We start from the raw sequence: 23190 nt of genomic DNA, 5'->3' as shown, positions 1-23190 counted from the left end.
GAAGAAGATGGACATTTTTATCCAATATGAAAATCACTACAGCCATCGTTTGCATTTTCTGACTTCATACAATTCTACTTTTTGATCCTCTGGTTAATCCAAAATGGCAGAAAGGCATGCCAAATTGTTCATGAATCTTAAATTACTGACTTTGATACACCAAGGAGAGGAGAAGGAGGAAACCACCTTTCTGAACAGAAGAATGTTTATCTATGGAAGAGGGTTGTTTTGTTTATATGTGTTAGATTCCAAAAATATGTTGCCTTTCTGTGCCAAATCCTATCAGCAAAAGTATTATTTGAAATAAAATTCAGGAAGGGAAAAACATTGCAATTTATCACAAATGCACAGCTGGTGTCTCCTTCTAAGTGGTTGTTTCCTAATCTGATATCAGCCTGTTTGCAGCCATGCTATCTTATTGAGCTATAAAATCAATAACAAATAGCAATTCTTACTCCCCCGAGAGATTAACCATTTATTCTAGCTGTGAAGAACAATTGAAGGTCAAAGCCAGGGAGTTTTTAATATATTTATTTTAAGAAGCAAACAAGTAGCTTTGTCTGTGTATGAAAACACAAAGGAAAGAACTCATTGTGTAATTGTTCATCACTGCAGTAGAACAGGGTCTAGTTTAAGAGAAGAACATAAAGAAAGGATTGCCAGCTGAGAGTCTTTTTTCTGGTAAGTTATTAAATTAGCTTGATAAATTTCCAGTCTGGGCTTTTTCAGATTTTAAAGGTAAATGTAGTCCTTTGATACAAATGTCTAGTCATAACCAACTGTAGGAGGCAGTGCTCATTTCTGTTTCTAAGCCAAAGAGCTAGTGTTGTCCGAGGACTGCTCTGGTGGTCATGTGGCCAGCATGACTGCACCAAACACCATTACCTTCCCACTGAGAAGTGGTACCTATCTATTTATTTGCATTTGCATGCTTTTGAACTGCTAGGTTGGCAGGAACTAGTGACAGGAGCTTACCCCATCATGTAGCACTTGGGCCTTGAACTGCCAACTTTCTGATCTTCCGATCATCAGAATTGGCATCTTAACCACTAAGCCACCGCATCCCTGGTCTTCAGATTTTAGTTGATTCATAAAATAAGCATATTTGAAGACATAGACCTGAAAAAGTGGATTGGCAACATCAATTGTCAGACAGGTAGACTTGTGCTAGGAACTATATTTAAAAGTTCAGTCTTGTAAATTCATGGTGCTCCTTTCTCCTGCCACTGTGTCACTGTTACTGGGACACATCCCTGGAGCAGCTAGGGGATTTTCCATCTCTCCATCTGAAGAGCAAAAGTAGAGGGGAGAGTGTCAGGGAAAGAGGCAGTGCTTCTGTTTTCAGTTGCTTCTCAAATTTATCTTATCACCAGAGAAGATAATGCTAATTAATTGATAGTTCATTAAAGGAAATATGGTTTTTACTTTATTCTACCAGCAGTCCAACTGCTGAGATCCATGAGTAGGGGGTGATGAAAGGATGCTTTGCCAGCAGTCTGACAAGTGAGATCCTAAAATCTACCTGCGCCCCCTTAAGACCTTTGGTTAACCAAACTGGAAACTTCTGTCCAGTGGCCCCATACGTTCCCCACTTCTTCCATAACTGCCCACCTCTTGGTTGTTAGGAGAGATTTAAAGCTGCTGCTGCTAAAATATGCAGCACCCTTTGTACTTATCTTCCAGATCTTCTCCCTGTTCCTTGGTTCCTCAGATCTTTCTGCCCGTTAGCCTAAAATAGTTCCTAAAGGCAACATATATCATAAAAACAAATATAACAGGTGCTGTGGGCTATATTTCTTATGAAAGAACTGGCAAAACCACCTCTGAGTATTCCTTGCCTAAGAAAACCCTCTGAAATGAATGAGGTTGTTATAAGTCAATGGGCAACCTGAAGAAGTGTTTGTGTGCATGTGTGACACACATACACAGAGAGACGCACAATGGCTTGATCCAGAGCAAGGCCACCCCATACTGGAAATAAGACTTAGTTTTGTTTTGTTTTTCTCCCATGTTTCTTCATCCTTCCAAATAAGCACTTTCTCATTATTATTTTTTTACAAAGTTCTTATGATTAATGTTGATAAAGATATTTTAATGGTGCATCAGCTTGAGCATTTTGGCAGGAGTTTCTCCATAAACAAGATTACTACTACCATAATGACAGTGTAACCACATGAAGACAAAAGAGACAGACTGCAGATCCTGAGATCATGGCTCCCAAGGGTACCAAATTGGTTTAAGAATCAACATATTTCCCAATGGGCACAAGGATGGAAGATTAATAATGGTTCTTTCACTGCCCCCCCCCCCCCCCCTCTAATGTATCCAGCAACACTGGTGTGTTTATATGTGTGTGTGTTTGTGGTTTGTTAGTCTGCTGTATTTCTCTCTAAACAATCTCTGCTCATTTAAGCCTGGAGTAAGTGGCACAGATCCATACTGTTGTAAAAATTCCAGACTAGAAATGGGAGGAGGGTTTGAACAGAAGCCTAGACATTCAGAATGATCTATGTGTGTCTTGATCTACCAGTCGTTTTTACAAGACAGACAAGCAAGATTTAGTGATACTGTCTTGGGTGAGAAATAGATATTGACTAAGCAGTATTGAATAGTATGGCAAATATCATTCAAGGTAACATTTTCTCCCTTGGTGTTGGGTTCGGTGGACTAGTGCAGAGGTGCTCAGGATTCTTACATTTTATTTTCATATGTCTTTCATTAATTTAATCACTAATTTGTGTCCCACTTGTTGGCCTAAACTAGGTCCTCAAGGCAACATATATCATAAAAACAAATATAAAAGATGAAGAATGTTAAAAAGCAAATGAAAACAATTGCAGAACAAGCATCATGAAGACAGATGAAATGAATACCTGAAATGAATCAGAACATTTGGTGGACTGTCATTTCATGAATCCATGACATTTCATGCTGACACATAATAATGTAACTGTCTCTTTGAAAATTACTCAATTTTTAGATCCATTGGATATGGGGAGCCCACTAAGGGAAAGAATACCAAAGGGTTGATGTCACCAATGAGAAGGCCATGTAATTCATAGTCACCAGCCCAGGAACATGGGTCTAAAATGGAGTCTCACACATGGGTGAGGGGACACATATGGAAGAAAGCATTCCTTGAGATAGATCAGTCCCAGGCTACACATAAGTTCAATAATGTCAGGAGAAATCAGCTAAGAAGGAAAATTGACCTTTTCCTTTAACCACTCAACTAAATCCCATCTTTATGGCCATATACCTATACACATTCTGATAATTCAGTGGGCATATTACTACTGGTAGCAGCACTGGCACAGCTGTGATTAATATTAACAACAAGACGCTAAACAATTGTTGTTGTTGTTATGTGTCTTCAAGTGGTTTCCAGTGTATGGTGGACTTAAAGCAAACCTATCATGGTGTTTTCTTGGCATGGTTTTTTTCAAAAGAGGTTCACTGTTGCCTTCTTCTGAGGCTGAAAGAGTGGGACTTGCCCAAGTCACCCAGTGCTTTTCCACAGATGAGTAGCAATTCAAACCCTGGTCTTCAGAGCCATGATCCAAATGCTCAAGCCACAATCACACAAACATAGTAATTTCTGCCACTCCTATTATGACAAGCCAGTCAGCGTAGCCAACATTTTATAGTGCAATGTATTGTACTTTGTGTATTCAGATATTGGAATCACATGGTAAATATGAGGTTACCTCATATTTCAGGCCTAAGAGATAATTTAATAGTTGGAGAGAGGGCATCCCCCCACCAAAACAACAACAAAAACAATCTCACAACAACAAATGAAACATGCAAAAAACTGAGAAAGTTCCCAAGAAGAAAATGACATCTTTCTGATAGAGAAAGCTGAATATCTCACAAAATTACAAATCCCAGAATTCCATAGCATTGAGTCATGGCAGTTAAAGTAGTGTCAAACTGCATTAATTCTGCACTGCTGATACAGTCAAAATTTCTGTTGATTCACTGAGTATATTCAGCCATGACCTGAATAATTTTATTGCAAAACAGCTAAAAAGCATAATCATCTGTGTAAGAAAACATACATATGTGTATGACTCCAACAGGATTCCATCCTAAGGCCTGTTACAGACAGCCAAAATAAAACTGCTTCGAGTCACTTTGGAGTTATGGTATTTCAATGATACATGCGTCCTAAGAGTCCAAAGGCCGCACCAAAGCCACGCTCCACTCCTAAGGCTGGAATGCAGCTTTGGTGAAGCTTCCAGACTCTTAGGACTCATGCATCATTGAAATACCATACCTCCAAAGTGACTCGAAGCAGCTTTATTTTGGCTGTCTGTAACAGGCCTAAGTGTGTTCAAATGAAGGTGAGTGCAGAACCATTTTGACATCTTCATGCAAAATATTGGTTTATCTAGACACAGCTGGGTATGCTGGGATATGTTATAGGTATGGCTTGAGTACTTTTCTGTCCCTTCCTCCATTTTTCACCAAGATGGAAATCATAAGAAAAGTGGAAGCTCTTAAAAGAAAGACATTCATCCTGAGTTGAATTTGGATGATCACTAGAAGACTCAAAATGTTTCTGTTTAGCTGATCTGGTAGTTTTATTTCACACGTGCATAATGGTGAATTTTAGTTTTGGAAGGAAAAAGTTTGCTGAAATATGTTAAATTGCTCTTCTGTTTTTATGGTGTAAGAACCTGTCCCTATTCTTCCTATCTTATTTCTGCCTCTGGTACTAATGTTTCTGTTAAAGAAGTAAAAACCCAGGGACACACGCACTTTGTTAACTGAAGTATACCTTGTGAAAGTTTTCTTTGCTTCCTACCCTGTCTTAAATTCCCCACCCTCTTACCCTTGTGTCTCTGTATGTTTCACATGCATTACTTGCGCTTGTCCTAATAAATTTACTATGGTTTTTATGTAATCTGAGTAAATAAAAATTGTAAGCTGTTTTTCATTCATTGATTCATCCACCCCGTCCTTTTTGAAATCCGTGTTTGAAATCACTAGGGACATCTCTTTGACATATTCCATTTCCATACAAATTGTCCCCCAAAACACTTCAAAAAGGGTGAGGGGAAGCAAATCATAAGGATAAATGCACCTCTTTTTTTGAAAATGAATTGTGAAGGATTGTTGTGGTTGATGCAATGAGCCTTCAAGTCATTTCCAACTGCTGTGCTTGGAGATTTGCTTGGCAACATTTATTCAGAGGCAGTTGGCCATTGCCTTCTTCTGAGTCTGAGAGAATGTGACTTGCCAGTGGGGTTCTGTGACTGAGCTGAACCCTGGTCTCCAGGAGCCCTAGTCCAGCTCTCAGACCATTACACCACACTGGCTCCATATTTATCATATTTACATAGTCTATTTTTTTAATGCATAGATTATCATTTTGAAAATAATAGCTGAGTTCCTAGATGGTACATAAGAGCTGAACTGGGCCCCCTGTGCACTTCTTTGTCTCCCACTCCCAGGCAGCTGCCAGATGCCATAAGTCCACTGCTGTGGCCATTATATATCCATGGAGGGGGACATGGATGGAGGGAGAAACTGACCAGTGGAAAATGTCTCTCATCCTTATCTACAGAGAGAGAGGAAGCAGAATAATGAACTCTTTCATCCTTCATCCATCTCTCTCTGTAGTGAACTTCAGAGGGAATGAGAGGCAATCATATAGTATGGTCACCTCCTTCTCACCTCCCCTTCCACTATAGCAATGGTCCTGGAGGGCTTGGCTGCTGCATGTGTGGTGGTTCAGGACAGGATAGGATAAGTTAGAGAACAGCCCACTGTATCCCATTTAAAACATGACATTTGGATGCCTAAAGCTTTCACATATCACTAACAAGATGTGGCCTGGGACATAAAAACCATGCAAATAGAAGACTGCCCTTTGTAAAGTAATTCAAACCAGGGATGTAGACTCAAGAAACAGAGACAGACGATAACACAGTAAAAGAACTTCACTTAATCAAAATATCTCACTAGCTCCTCACCCCATCCCAGTTCTCTCTGCTTTTTTGAGATGTTTTATGACAATGAAACACAGTGTTGCTGTCATTTCCCCCCAAATTACTGTTATCTGAATGTTTTGTTTTGTTTCCCTGGAACATTTCAGACTGGTCAGACAGACTGCAGTGCACATATTATTAAAAGAACAATTTCCTGCTCTCTCTGACGGCATTGTGAGGTGTGCTGTCAGTCTGTATAAAGTTTTTAGTTTGCTTTGGCATGACATGACAAATCTTAACAATTAATGGGCAGTCAGGTTGTCACCTGTGCCATTTAGAATGCCACATGCCCTGAAATAGGTTTGGATTTGGATCTGAGGAACCGGGGAAGGTGCAGCAGCTGAATGTGGAAAGGAATCAGGAAAAAAAATGCATTTGCTTTTACGTGGTTGTTACATTTTAAAAATTATTTATATTTTAATTAATTTTCTTTATAACCACATCTTTCTCTCAGGGGTGGGACTGAAGATAGTACGTAAGGGAACTGAAAAACATCAGTTTCCTAATAACACACTTTTTCTAGTTAGATTAAACGTGTGTGTGTGTGTGTCTTTTTAAAACAGGTTTGAAATAAACAGTTCAAATATCAGGGATCCTGCAGGGCTTGGACAAGTTATGTTTTGGGCTATGACCTCCATAATGTACATACTATTTTCAGGATGCTGGGAGCTAAAGTCCAAAAATGTAACCTTCTTCAAACTCTAGTCTAGAACTATGTGTCCTCGCCTCTCCTTTTATATTTGTAAATACACAGTTTAAGAAAAATACAAATTTCATATGAAGGAGGAGGCAGAGAGAGGAGTTGTCGGCAGTGACAAGGTCGAGAGGGAGCTGAATTCAGGAAGGGAAGACTAAGAATATCTTATCGAATAGTCTATCAAATACTAGAACCGTCACTGTCCAACCCCCCTCCTCGAAACCTAAAGCTTGAATCCCATTGATTCAGTGGGATTTTACTTTGTGTCAAATCGCCATTAAACAATTGATTCAGTTGGTCTACTCTTCTTGAGCATAACCAAATGGATTCCAGTCCAAACCTACACTTAGACTTTTTTTTTGTTTGAGCCTGATTAGTAAACATATTACACATGATTGTGACTTACTAGGCCAACCTGACTATGAGTTGCAAGGTTGATTGGGAGATCTGGCAGATCATGCCCTCCATTTACTGCACAGGAATACTACTGCTATCACTGTCTGCTAGTGGCACTGCCCAATTTTCAACAAGGCAGCATACTGTGGAGGACATTGCAGAAAAACAAAAACACTAACTCTAAGCATCATTTGCTGCTATAGAAAAATGGCTGATAGCACTCTTACAGAGGTCTCGCACCATGATCAGAAGAGCGAGGCCTTCCTTACAGTGAGGCATTGTGGGTGAAGTTCCACTGCCCTTCCTTCCACTGCCAGAGTGGGTTTGGTTCTAGTAAAATTTGCCAAACTCTTAATTTGGGAGATCTCTCCCACTCCTACAAATGGAACAATCTATTCTTTAAACCCAAATTAGGGGTTATTAAAATGATGAAAATAATCCAGGTAGAATCTGGGCTGAATCTTTGTTCACATGTATTTCCAATGAATCCAATTATTTTTTTTTGGGGGGGGGGGCTTCCAAAAATCTTCACTTAACCCAGTATAATTGATGGTGGGTGTCCCCCCCCTGAGTTTTTCTAAAATATTCACATTCTCGGCTGTGTGATTAACTGATATGAATAGACTCGGGATAAAACTCTGCATGTCTTTAACGTCTTTTGAATATATTTGCATCATTGACTCCATCTTTATTCAAATGCTAACACGTATGAGCAACCAAACTTGCAGAGATGCACATACATGAGGTTCCAAAGTGTGAGCAGCAAACCTGGAAGGTATGAGTGAGATTATTCACATAGTTGTGCGCTAAAAACCACAGTATGTAAATGACCCCTTAGAAACAATTGTAATTATACTACAGGTTGAGTCTCCCTTATCTGAAATGCTTGGGACCAGAAGTGTTAGCATTTTGGAATATTTACATATGGAACCCAAGTCTAAACCTGAAATTCGTATATGTTTTGTATCCACCTTATACACATAGCTTGAAAGTAATTTTATACTGAATATTTTAAACATTTTTGTGCATGAAACAAGGTTTGTATACACTGAATCATCACTATATCAGACCCCCATGTGGACAATTTTGGATTATTTTGAATTCTATATAAGGGATACTCAGCTTGTACAGATAAAAATTCTCCAAGGTAGAAAAGCTAAAAATGTAAATAAACTATCAGTAACATTTAAACCAATGTTTGAAACATAACCATTACAAAGAGAACTATAAATTGATGGTGATGATGGATGGTGATGGTGATATTGGAAGGATATTGTTGGTTCCCATCAATACTAGTGTCTCATCATGATAATTACACAAAGTAGGATTAAAAAACAACAGTGGCAGTACTAAGTTAATTAAAATCTCTACATTTATAACTATCAAGATGACAGGCTGACTTTTTTTTTTTTTTGAGAAAAAAGACTATTTTTCTGCCTTCAGCTCTTCTCCACATTTCCAATTCAACTGACCTTTAGATCTCAGTGGTATGGGACTACTGCTGATAAACCTTATTAATATCTTATTACAGTCATATTAATAATCCAAGTGGAACACAGCCAAAAACATGTTCTCTCCAGTGAACCCAGTGGCTTGCCACCAGCAAGGCACTTAGCAGATGCAGGTGACCCATTTGCAGAGTAACCCCCAGTTTTGTAATTCCCCAAGGCAACAAAGTGTGGAATTGAAGTAGTACAGATTGCTGTCCTGACATAGGTTGACAGGAGAGTAAAAGATACAAATTGTTTCTTGGTGTGTTTTGGTGATGCTCTGGTTTCTGCTACAACTACTTATGGTTCTTGAAGACTAGATCTCCAGTTGACTCCTTAAAGCCAATCCAGGCACTGCATTCTTTTCCACCCATGGAGAGCTATATATAATATTGAAATCAGTAGAACTCTCTTTCAAATAAATATGTTTCCCACTAAGTGGGATGGAATCTGTGCTCTCTGTATGTGTTGGACTACAACTCCCATAATCCTTGTGAAGGACAGTCACTGCACCCCCTGGATGATAATGGTGTTTGTAAAGCAATATATATGATTAGGGAAAGCTGAGATAGAGACAGATGAGAAGCTAGAATTTTCATGGGGGAAAAAAAAAGAAAGAACAAAAAAGTTTTTCTCCCTCATTGTTTTTCAGACATTTTGTTTGAGGAGGTAATTTTTAAAAATGCCACAAAATGGCATGTTAGAAGGCAAGTTTGGGGTGTGTGCCCTCATATACAAGTCTTTGACCCCTCTCCCCATTTTATTTGGTTTCTGTGCATGTTTTACCAAGTTAAGGATCTTTAGGTTCATCTCAAAAGTTCCCTTTAAACCAAAGTAGTGATAGCAATAAAATTAGATTGTACAGTGAACCCTTGTTATACGCTGGGGTTTGGTTCCAAGATCCCCCTTGTATAACAAAATCCGTGTATGCTCAAGTCCCATTAAATATAATGAGATAGCAAAATGGTGTCCCATATAAAAAATGGAAAATCAAGGTTTGATATTTTAAATTTATACTTTTTTTGAATATTTTCAAACCATGTATGCTTGAATCCATGTATAACAAATCCGTGTATAAGAAGGGACGACTGTAATATCACAGCTAAAAAAATGAGGCTCTGCTCTTACAGATCATTTCTACACAAGCTACATCCATACACATCTTTTCCCTACAGATGTTTGCTACACAGTTCACATTGATTTTGCATTCTAACAGCACAAACTTGGCATGCCTTTCTCTATAGCTTTTCTTCTGGGAAAAGGTTGAATCAGCTCCTTGCCAACCAATTTGGTTCAGAGATTTCTTGGTTTTGCTGTGCAGAACGATTTCTCATATTTAGATGATTTGTTATTGTAATAATAATAATAATAATAATAATAATAATAATAATAATAACAACAATAACAACAACAACGTTTATTTATATTTCCTGCCTCTCCCAAGGATCAAGGTGGGATTACATCAGTAAAAATAATACAATAATACAAAATACGATCAATAAAACACTAATACTGAATTAACTGACATACCTATTAGTTCCCTAAAATAACAATTGATCAATTCATCAATAGCCAAAAATCATAGTCAGGAGTGGAGCGGTCATCATAATCTTTTATATGAAGTCCGGTGGATAAGCCCGCCGGAAGAGATCTGTTCTGAGGGTCTTCTTAAAGGCCTCTAAGATAGTGATAAGACGGATCTCTTCCGGTAGGCTATTCCATAATATTGGAACCGCAGAAGTAAATGCCCTATGGGAAGTTGTCATTTACCTAGTGTTATGATGTTCCAATAAATACTTCCCAGATGTTCTAAGTGTGTGGGGTGGATTATGAAGGGAGAGGCGTTCCCAAAAGTAACTTGGGCCTGAGCCATGAAGAGCTTTAAAGGTAACAACCAACATCTTATACTATGCCCGGAAGCTAATTAGCATCCAGTGGAGGGATTTTAATACTGGTGTTGTATGGTCAAACCTAGATGTACCAGTGACCAATCTGGCTGCCGCATTTTGAACCAATTGAAGCTTCCAAACTTGGTATAAAGGTAGCCCCAAGTAGAGCGCATTACAGAAATCTAAACGAGAGATTACCAGTGCAAGTACCACTGCTTCAAAGTCCTTTCAGTCCAGGTAGGGACGCAGTTGGCATATCAACCGAAGTTGATACCAAGCATTCCTGGCCGTTGCATCTATATGAGATGATAACTGCAAAGACGGATACAGGAGTACTTCCAAACTGAGAACCTCGTCCTTTTGGGGAAGTGTGACCTTGTCCAGGACTGGCTGACAAAACTCCATCCCTGGACTTAGGGTACCTATTGCAAGTATCTCCATTTTCTCTGGATTCAGCCTGAGTTTGTTGTCCCTCATCCAGCCCATTACTGACCCAAGGCAGGCATCCAGAGAAGAGATGCCATCCCTAGTCATTGCAACAGTCAGAAACATAGAGAAATAGATTTGGGTGTCATCAGCATACTGATGACACCACATCCCATGTCTCCGGATGATCTCTCCCAGCGGCTTCATGTAAATGTTAAACAGCATGGGGGACAGGATGGTGCCCTGAGGGATGCCAGGTGTCAGCTCTCTCTTGGAAGAGCATCTGTCCCCCAGCATCACCATCTGGAATCTGCCCGAGAGGTAGGATCAGTGCAGTGCTCCCAATGCCTAACTCCCTCAGGCATTCCAGAAGGATACCATGGTCTATGGTATCTAATGCTGCTGAGATGTCCAAGAGCACCAACAGGGTCACACTTCCCCCCTCGATGCCCAGACAGAGATCATCAACTAAGGCGGCCATGGCAGTCTCCACTCCGTATCCCACCCTAAAGCCAGTTTGAAATGGGTCTAGATAATCGGCTTCATCCAAGACAGCTTGGAGCTGGAAGGCAACTGCCCTCTCGGTCACTTTGCCCAAGAATGGTAAGAAGGAGACTGGCCTATAATTATTTCTCACCAGGAGATCCAGGGAGGGTTTTTTCAAAAGTGGTCTAACAACCGCTTGCTTAATTTCGATGGAAATCTCCCCTCCCTGAGGGATGCATTAATTATCATTTTTCTATGGGTAGGCAGTGGATGAAATAACAGTCCAGGTTTTACTGTGAATTTGAAAGGAGCGATCCAATGTGCTGAGTCACTTTGGGAATTGTGTTGAATACCTTGAGTAGCTTTTTCAAAGTTCATCACAAAAGCTGAAGCGGATGTACTGCCCATCCAGCACTGGAACAAAATTAAACATTTGCACATAGCATGTGATGCATCTCTCATTTTTTATTTGACCTGGATTCAACTTTTATCCTATGCGCTTACTAAAAAAAGATCATTCATTTGTTCATTCATTCATATGATTTTTATGTGCCCCTAAATCCAAAGATCTCAGAGTGGCATACAATAAAATAATTTAAAACAATGGATTTCCATTTAAAATGTCTAAAAACATATTAAACTATCAAAGAAAACAAGATAAAACCATGTATACATGTGCAAACGGGATAAAATGCTGTGTTCCTAAGAGTTTTAATTTTTTTTAAAAAAATGTTTTAATTAAAGCCAACACTGGTGGCAATATAGGGCTCTTAAGGGGAGGGCCACAACAGACAAGGTCCTATGTAAATATGTTCAAGCTGGTCTAATTCAAGTGTTTTCAGTATGGGGAATCTTGAGGAGGAATGACCAGAATAGCTGTGATTTTCACTCCAAAGGTGAAAACAAAATACAGTAGGTCCTTCGTATCTACTGGGCTTTGCTTTCAGGACCTTCTATGGACACCAAAGTCTGTGGATACTCAAATATCATTAAATATGATGACATAGTAAAATGGTGTCCCTTGTATAAAATGGCAAAATCAAAATTTGCTTTTTGGAGACCTGTTTGTGTCTGTTTATCTGATCTTTTCAAGCCATGGATGGTTGAATCTGTGGATAAATAATCCACGGATATGGAGGGCTGAACGTTTTAGTTGTTGTACATAAAGATCTAACCAACTATCTGGGCCCTGAGATCCTCTTCCCTTTTCTCAGTTCCATCACCTTCAGAGGAGATGTGAGATGTGAGATGGGGCTTTCTCTGTGGGTGTCCCTAGGTTCTAGAACTTCTTTCCCAGGAAAACTAGAATAGCTTCCTACTTGCTGTGCTTTTATTGACAGGCAAATCTATTTTAAAAAAAAATATTATTATGGAACTCTACTTAGAGCTGAAGATTTTTAAAAGCAGCTTTTAAGACAGCTCTGTATTGTTTTTAACTTTAGTGTCTTTAACCACTTAATATTTTTTTCATATTATTTGCATTACTATATCATTTATATTATATTTCATATTATTTTCAGTTGTATGCTTTTAATTGTTTTAATACTGTTACTAATTTATTTCTACATTAATTCTGACCTGTATATTTTTACTGCATTGTGTTTGTTGCTGTAGTTGTTTGTTAACAATGTTTGGAAACCACTGCAGTAGGAGGTATGATGTGCACTTATGAATATCATTCAGTTTTATCAATACATGCACTTTCTCTTTTGCAAGCTCTCCACCATTGCTACTCTTCCTTTCCTGACTTCTATATTCTTCTCTTGTATTAGTTTAGTAGTTAAACATCTATTAAAAGGTCTCTCCTCAACTACCATTCTCAAACAGATTGTCCTTCTCTACCTTTCCCTACCAGTCTTATTATATTCAGTTAGATTGTAAACCCAAGGGCATGACCTTAAACCCCCTTTCTTTTATTTTCTCTACAGCACTTAATGATCTGCTAGAAATAAATAATAAATGGAATTTTAACAATTCTGGTGGTGCTGCTTTTTGGTACAGCAGAGCGAGCAAAGAAATCAGACAACAGAAGATCAAATAGGCCAGAACCGAGCAGGGAAAACTTGGAATAAGAGATCCCTTTGATTAGAACACACAATGCAGTTGAAACATGATGTTCTTCATCCACAAAAACATTAAGTTTATGTAGCAGTACTGACCGGATGGATGAGCTTATTGGTAGCAATGCACTTTTAAGTTACGAGAGTCCTTTATCACAGCTCTGCTTTGTGATATCAGCTATCATTGCTGCTGCAAAAATTGTGCTAGACCTCTGAATGAAGAACCTGATAAATGGGGCTTTAAAGATTTTAAAACTAGCATTGCCATAAAACACCCATGGAAATATGCAAATAGGTCGCCTCGTTTGGACACTGATAAACCATCCTATGTACATAGAAACACTAAATAATTGCTCACCCCACAAATATAACCTTTTAATAACCAATAAATACATCTAAGAAGAGAAGAAAACTAACACTGTAAAAGAAATAGTGAGGCATTGCTGCTCTAAATTTATCTTCATGATTATATACTGCAGTCCACAAGGGTGGGAGAACATTTGCCTTCCCAGTATTGTGGGTCTCTAACTCCCATCAACCTCATAAGCCAGGTCAGTGTTTTATGAGGAAGTGTTAGAGTTACACATTCATGACTGATTCATATTCATGATCCCTACATATTCACTGGTTTAAGGAATATGTAGGGACCGTGAAAGTCTCTCATTCCCCACTTACCAGGCATCAACCACTGCGAGTGACAGGGTTCTGTTTCCCTGTTGATTGGGAAGCCGTTAGAATCATAGAATCAAAGAGTTGGAAGAGACCACAAGTGCCTTCCAGTCCAACCCCCTGCCATGCAGGAACTCTCAATCAAAGCATCAGTTGACTGATCTTTCTACCCCCTCTTCCTGTGAGTGAGAGGCACAATTGTGACAGAGACTGTCACACCAGATATAACACACAGGAGGGGATGGAAACATCAGTCAGCTACTTCCTGATTGACAGAGGAACAGATCCCTGTCGATTACAGTGGCCACTGCCCAGTAAGTGGGGATGATGGAACAGATGGGAAGACACTTAGGAGGTTATGTAGCTATGTACATTGGGAATACAGAATCACAGCAACAGTTTAACAAAGATTGGTGATGAATATGTGAGATACGTGAGCAATGCAAGTAACAGACAATGTACTATGAAGTAATCCAGAAATTATCACTAGGGATGCAGTTCTTTGCTAATTTTTTTTCTGAATGAAACAATGAATATTTTTTTGAAAAAAGATTTTTATTAATTTTACAAACAGCCATTACTTATAAAACAAAATTAAGATCAACATATTTCATCTCGCTTCATACATCATCTTCCTTCTATGTATCCTCCATTGTCTACAATCTCAACTCTTCATTGTATCATACATAACATTCAGTCATTCCCTTCTCCTCAGTAATCCTTGTGATTTTTGTACTATATCATGCCATATCTCTTATCTTACTGTTATTTGCAATTACAGTTTATGAAGCTGTTCATTTACTCATACAATTTATAGCCCATATAAATTTAACACTTTCAATCCATAAATCCAACCCAAATATTATTTATATGCTTTGTTGCTATATTCCAATCTTCTTTGAAGTTTTCTGTTTCACCCTTTCTTAACAAATGAGTAAATTTATCCTTTTCCCTCAATCTCTAATAATTTTAAAATCTAGTTCTCTATACTGGGAAGTGAGTACTTTTTCCAAACCTGGGCTACTAATATTCTAGCAGGGGCAGTCATATAAAATATTATTCTTCTGTGTTATTTATCTAGTTCTTCTTCAGTTTTCCCCCCGTCTGTTTCATCTTTTTAGTGCACAATACCTCCCATTTTCTTAATTCAATTGGATGTCCCAATTATTTTGCCTATTTTTTTCATGGATTCCTTTACAGTTTCCTCTTTTGTATCCTATTTAATAGTATCTTGTCTATCTTTAAAAAGTGGTTTCTGGTTACCTTTTGTAAGAATTGACTCTAGTTCTGTTTCTTTTCATTAAAACCATTTATTTGTATTTCCATCTTTACTTCTTCTCTCAGCTGCCTATATAGTAGAGGTCAATATACTAAAGCATCCTACAGCACCCACTAAAAAAATATAACAAAGTGTTTGAAAATGGCTCATATTGGCTTCATACAACAGTGAACATTTTATAAAAGTGTCATACATACAATACCCCCATTATCTTGTCAAAGAAAAAGCAACATGGGATATACAGTAAATGAAATAAAACATGTATGTGAGAGTCAGGATGACTCAGCAGAAGCCAATTGGGAACCACACAGGTGTAAATGGTAATACAATTAACAAGTCCTGAATGCCAAGGACAAGAAATGTAAAGTGGATAATTGGACACACCTGACAATTGTTAAGTGGTCAAGGCTGAGATGATGAAATCATTAATTGTAGGATGAACCAAGAGAACCAATGAGAATGATGTACACGCCTACTGGGTGGAAACAGACAACAGTGGGTGGTACCATGATTTGGCTATAATAATGACTATGCATCCCAATGTATTTTGTGGGTAGTAGAGTGGATAGTGAGGAGTAGAGTATTGTTGTGTTGGATAGTTTTGGAGCTGTATATAGTAGAATAAAGTAGATCTTTTATATAAGACTACTGAGTTGTCTGGTGTCTTGGGTGAAGCTACAAGAACCAGCTGGATCCTGAAGAAGGGTGAAGACTTCTGTGGAAGCAAGAGTGAGAAGGCTTGGAGAATTTGTCAGGGTCTTCAGCCTATTCTCTGTAACTCTGCTAAGCTATAACCACTGGCCAAAACTGGTCAGCGCGGTGCACAACCAGGTGGTGAGTTCCAGCCAGAGGTGAAGAGCTACAACTCCCATCATCCCTGACATATCTGGCCCTCTGTTCCTGTGCCACGGAAACTGTCTGCATAGGTATTATGCTGATGCTGCTGCAAGTTACTTCTTTATGAGGTCAGAAGAAGGTGCCCAGTGATGGTCACACAGCTGGGTTCCTCATTCTGACCTCAGAAATAGTGATCTACAGCAGTGGCAGACATGCTGGTAGTGGGATGCCCAGGCAGTGTGATGCCCAAGCAGATAACTACCATAACACAGAAATGGAAAGCTCTGGATCTTACCAGAAGATCCAGACTAACAAGTAAGTTCTTTAAAGGCCTCATTCCCACTTACATGTTAAATTGGTTTTTGAACCGAATCTATGATTCGGTTTGGCTCTGAGCATGGTTCCCATTATATTTGTGCCAGGACGATTCAGCCCAAAAGACGTGGGAAAAACCAGCTCTTTTTTGAGGCAGGTTAAATGGGTCAAAAACATGCCCCCCCCTTTCTGAATTGCTTCAGCAATTCAGATTAAGTGGGAACCATTGTTGTTTAAACCAGTTCGCACCGAATCATGATCCGTTTTAAACCGTAGTGGGAATGAGTCCTTTGTGTTTTAAGGCTACTTTACCTTGTTTCTGGTCTGGACTGTACTGGATATTGTTGAACTGTTTGCAACAGAAACAGCACTTGGAACATGTATCGTCTCACCATCAGAATGGGAGGGTGGGGCCTTTTGGCCCATGCAGATAAAACCTATGGCACTTCAATATGAAATAAGGTATAGTGTAGCCATAAAGTCAGCTAAACAATAGGAGAAGAAGAATGGAATATCCTAAACTGGATGAATGTTGTTGGTTGTTACATCTAATGATGACGACACATTGCATTAAGGTGCTCAGCATACATATGCCGAGAAGATTCATTTTCTTCCAGTGTGCTTCTGGGGCAGATAATATTTTTAGTCCAATGACTGACAAGTTAGTTGAGCTGATAAAGTGATTAACTTCAGTATTCTAGATACTGAATAACATGTCTGAAGCATGTTTAATGTTCTCTCTCTCTCTCCCTCTGTGTGTGTGTGTGTGTGTGTGTGCTGCATTCTCTAAGGTCACTGGGACAAATTCCAGTCTTAGTAAATCTGAACTAATTCCATTAAATCAGTAGCATTCTATTACTTTATCATAAGTATTAACAGCCACCTGGGGCCTGTTTAAACTTTCCTGGTGTGAAGATAATCCTCTACCTATACTGTACTCTCTGGAAGCATCTTCTATTATATCGATTCTTTCATTTCCTGCTTTTCAAAGTGATTTCTTAATATTACCCCCTTGTAGTACATAAATCTCAACTGGATGCTAGCTATTCATTCAGTTAATGCTGGCTCTTTGCCACCACTGCCTTTCCAGACTCTAGAAGGGAAAATGTACAAGCTCAGTACTGGCTTCAGGCAGAATTTGGATATGTTCACCCATTTGGATGATAAGTCCTAGAACCCCTTAAGTATCATGGCTGGTGAGAATGTTTGCTGGGGGATGCTAGGAACTGTCATAAAAAGAGACATTTGCAAGTGCTGCATTAATCAAGTGTTGGGAACTGGGACATCCAACTTTTGGAGGATCCTTAAGGCAGACCCACTTTCAGCAGGGACCCTCTGCAGTGAGCCCATTAACCTGTTCTTCTGATGGTCCTGTTCACCTGCCTGGGAGAGAAAAAGTGAATTAGTGATTGAACAGGCAGGAGGAGGAGCAGCTCTCCCACCTTGCTGCTATCAAATGTCACTAGCATCCCTGCTATAATGAGCAAATTAATGCCTTATACCAAATGTCATCTGCCTGTTCTAAACCAGGGCTCAGCATTATCTGCTTATGTGACTTAGGGGTTTGATAGACAGGAGGAAAAGGGAGGTGAGATGCCATTTCTTTCTGTGCCAGATGGAGGCTGCAGAAACCAAATAGTGCAGCCTCTGCAAGGCATAAAAAGAACCCACTTCTAGCAGGTTCTTTTGGGGATGCACCCAGGGTGCCATTGGCACCCTCACACACACCAATGACATACACATGACACAGAGCCATTTGAACGCTGCACCACACGTACATCATCATAGTGTCCCCCTGTGTGCATGGGGGCGAGCCATGATGGCGCCTGTGGTGCATGGTAGGGCTCGGGAGTGTGCAGATGCTCCACTCTCCTTTGCCCTAAAATTGACCCCAGGACGGCTCAAGGTGCCAATCTGTACCGGGCCTTATTTCCCAGGATTGGAAGTCAAAACAACTTACAGGATTTAAATACACACAAATAAAACAGATAACAGGGACTATGGGATAAAAAATGTATATTAAGATTAATACATTAAAATGAACTAAAATATGGTTCAGTGTTATTAACTGGACAGGTCATGTTTTAAAAATAGGAAATATTGAACCTTACCACATAGGGCTCATGGGATACCCTGAGAACGGTCCCAAAGGGGGCAAGAAGGGAACGGAACGAGTGGGTTACCACACACAAAAGTCCCTCACTTGTTCCATTCCCCTCTCTTCCGTTCCCATTCCATTCTAGAGGAGGTGATTTTTGAGAACTGCTCAGAACAATTCTCAAAAATTGCATCCTCTGGAACAGAATAGCAATGGAAGAGAGGGGAACAGAACAAGTGAGGGACTTTTGTGTGCGGTAAAATGCGTCCCCCACTCGTTCCACACTCATTCCAGGCCCCTTCTGTTCTGTTCTCAGGCTGTACTGCTGAGCTCCTGTGCAGTAAGGTCCATTGTATTCTTTTAAAATAATAATAATAATAAGTAATAATAATAGTAAGTAATAATAATAAAAATACAACTAGATGACAAGACACATCTCAAAAGTGACAATGGGCAATATTCTATCTACACCAGTACTTAGGACCTGTATGCATAGATAAGATAAAATGAACTTTCCCCATCATCTCTGTAGGGAGTCTGGATGACACAGGGTCCAATCCCCAGTTCTGGTGTGAACAGTTTGGATGACCTTCTGCCAGTTCAGCACTGAACTTAGGGTGTAACACCATTAGAACAGTTAAAGGAAAACCCATTATTTGCTCCTGATCTTCCTAGACAATTCATTGTCCTGTGTTGTGATGCTGGGAGGCTGTTTGCAAGCGTGTCCCACTGTGCCACCCAGTGTGGCCACTGCTGCAATGAGCCACTCACCTTGAGGTGAGAGTGAGGCAGCAGCCATGTGATCAAGACTGGGCACCTTATTCTGACTTCAGAGCAAGTGACTTACAGTAGCATCTCATAGCATAGCAGTATGCACATGCAAACAACTGCTTGGTGTTGCAATGGACAGTCCCCAGTAATGGGTGAAGGGCGGGACAGATCTAGAGCCAGAATACTCTGGGCTCCTCCTAGAGTATTCTGGTCTGTGTAGACACCAGCTTAGTTAAGCATACCAAGCTACTTATTATAATATGTATCAACTATTTAGTTAAGCATACTTAACTAAGTAATGTCTCCTAGCCCACCCACCCCCAACTTGATTGTAATGTTATTCATCTATACTCTGAATGGATCTCCTTCTTTCCATGCATATGATACTTAGTAAAGTAGGTGAGGAGAGAGCTGTGATTGTGATAATGGCATTAGAATTGTAACTAAGCAGCAATTGTGGATACAGAACAGTTACAGATGTCCCTAGTCCTCTTTCTACCACTAATAGTCTACCCATAAGACTATAGCAACTTGAATTAGATCATAACTATATATTATGTCTTCAAAATTACCTCCCTTTTTGTAACAGTATGTAACATCTATATCATACTAAATTCAGTAGCAAAAAGGTTGTTAAGAAAGTTGGATAACTTCTGATATTTGAACATTGTACATGAAGAGATAAGCCTGTATGACAAGAGCTAAAGAAATATCCCCAAAATGCTCCCCAGAGCTATGTGTGATAGTAATCACTGCTTGAATAGTTCAGTCTTTTTACTATATGTGGTACTATCATCAATTTCAAATATTTTCATGACTACAGTAGTCAATACAACCACTGTGTCCATCTCTCTCTTTGAAGATTTCTACACCAGCTCAGACACGTTGGTAAAATATTGCTGGATGTTCAGGAAGTGCATGTGTGTGAAAGCTTGGTGCACTTCCTGAACATCAGTGAATCATCAGCTCCCTCTAGTGTCAGTGAATCGTTCCAGGAAAGGGGATTTCCTCTGAACACAAAATTTCCATTCAGTGGAAATCCCCTCTCTGGGAATGATTCACTGATACTAGAGGGAGCTGACAATTCACTGACGTTCAGGAAGCACACCAGGCTTTCACACATAAGCACTTCCTGAATGATCCAGCAACATTTTACCAGTGCTTCTGAGCTGGTGTGGACATCTTCTTTCTCTCTCTTTTTTTCTCACCACCCTTGTATGGACAGACTTTCAGTATGATGACTGAAATTATGTATTTATTATCCATTAGGTATATTTATATCCCATTTCTTAAATGCATTTAGAAGTGACTTGTCCTCCTCTCCTCTTTCTCTTCTACCTGTCAGGTAGAACTGACAGAGAGAGAGAGAGAGAGAGAGAGAGAGAGACAAAGAAAAAGAGAGAATTGCTCAGGGTTACCTACTACGTTTTACAGCTCAGTGGACACATGAACCCGGATTTCCCAAGTTTCATCTAGCACTCTAATCACTACACCACACAGGCTTTTGCAGTCAATAATGTGGTCAGCAATTCTGAATATAATATCTGGGACTAGGTTCAGCAACAGAGACTGGTTTAATAGTATCAGAGTAATAATGAATACATAGACTTTCACAGAAGGGGGTCTCCAATTTCTTTGTATCCTCTTCTTAATGGCAGTCCATCTACATGAAACATCATTTCAGATTTTGAATCTCATGGGGGACTTTTCAGGTGCAGCAGGAGAAAAGCAAGAAGAAAGCTGAATTCCATGAACAGAGGTTTAATAGGACCCATGACACTTGCCGGTGCTTAAAACAATTCTTTCTAATGGTCAGGTTGCCCTCATTAGATCCATTCTTTCAAATATGCTACAATCAAGTTACAGCAAGCCCTTGGTATCCACTGGGGTTTGATTCTAGGACCCCCTGTGGATACCAAAAATTGTGGATGTTCAAGTCTCATTAAATACAGTGATGCAGTAAAATGGTGCCCCTTATATAAAATGATAAATCAAGATTTGCCTTTTGAAATTTATATTTTTAAAAGACATGTTCAAGCTATAGATGGCTGAATCCATAGATAAGGAGGGCCAATTGTACTTGTAAGGAGAATGGATATAATGACATGCTGAAGCTATCAATAACTGAGCAGTGGTAGGATGATGCTCTGGGATTCACTACTCAGTCACGAGTGGCTTCTTCATATCTTCATATTAATTCTTATTAAAAGCAACTTCACTGTGCCAGCTCCTGCAAGAACTTGAAAAGGATAGGTTGGTTTCAAGGAGGTAGGTTGGTACCTCCCTAAGCACCTTGGAGAGGGACACATTCTTTTGGTAAGAAGAAATACTGGGGATGTGCAGGTAAGGTCATAGTTAAAACATGTGTCTCAAAGCCTAACCCTGGTCATAAGAACGTCTGTTGTCTTTGGCTAAATGTGGCATGCTAAATGTACAAAGTGCGCTGTCTCTCCCCCTCTCTCCCCCTTTCTCTCCATGTTTGGATTTTCTTCTAAATTTACACTGAAAAGTATTATAGGCCCGATCCAGACGGGCCTATAGTGCGCCCTCGTCATGTGCTAGGTGTTGGCCGAGGGTGCACCGCCGATACGTGCCTCACCCCTAGCACGTGATGAAGGCGTCAAAATGGCAGTGCCCTGCCATTATGCTGTCTTTGCTTTAAATCAACTATAAGAACTGGACCATTTTGCTGTACAAATCCTTTTACTTTTATTGTTGTTCTTGTTGTTACTCTTGTTAATACTGTACATACTGTAAAATTAATGTCTTGCACACCTTAATATGTCACTCACAATACTGGCCTTTTAAAATGTGTTAAGTCCACTGTATAAAACTCTGCTTGTAAGTGCATGTGGCCTTTCCCCTCATTTTGTGCAACATTTCTATTTCAACCCAGCCCTGCAACAAATCTGGCAGTCTTTTCACATACACTAAAATGATGATTCAGATACCTCCAAAGGTGTTGTTTTCAACTTTTATTAATGTTTCCCAACTCATTCTTCTGTTTTCCAGCTGACAGCCTGCCAACATCACACTCTGGTGAATTCTAAAAGGACTTGAAGAGCAAGAGCTGTGCCCAAAATGTGTTGCAGACAATCAGTAGATCAGATCACTGTCACAGCAGATATTATACTACCCACACATCTCTATTTTTAAACAAGACATTGCATAGGCCTGCTATTAGCGTTTATTGTCTTAGGGCACAGTAGGTTACTGAAGCACACTTGCTGCCAGGCTATGGTAGGAGCTGGCAGCTTTGGTCCCTCCACATGTGGTTGAATTGCAACTCTCATTTGAGGATGTAAATGATATTCCCAGATTTTCTAGTCCTCAACAGGAAAATGTAAACTCCCAGCAGACAATGGATCACTAATTAAACACACACTCTGAGGCCTTGCCATTCAACAACAGACCAACACAGAGATAAATTTATAAATCCTCTCAACCAAGTATCACACAATATATATACCCTACTCACTTCCATGACAACATTCTCTGAAGATGCCAGCTACAGATCCTGGCAAAAAATCGGGACTAAACTCTTCCAGAACACAGCAACACAGCCTGAAAAACTCACAAAAAACTATAAAACTGTAAACTATTGCAAGGTGTTTTTTTTTTCATTCCTGAGCAACAGCAAGGGGATAAATGCCTGTTCTTTTGTCATTTTTTGATCTTTCTGTGAGAACTAAAACAAAAATCACCATGAGGAGATTATCATTCACACAAAACACATTATTATTATTATTATTATTATTATTATTATTATTATTATTATTAT

The sequence above is a fragment of the Sceloporus undulatus genome, chromosome 4 (genome assembly GCF_019175285.1).
Source record: "Sceloporus undulatus isolate JIND9_A2432 ecotype Alabama chromosome 4, SceUnd_v1.1, whole genome shotgun sequence".
NCBI lineage: Eukaryota > Metazoa > Chordata > Lepidosauria > Squamata > Phrynosomatidae > Sceloporus > Sceloporus undulatus.
Note: the sequence above shows the minus strand (reverse complement) of the source record.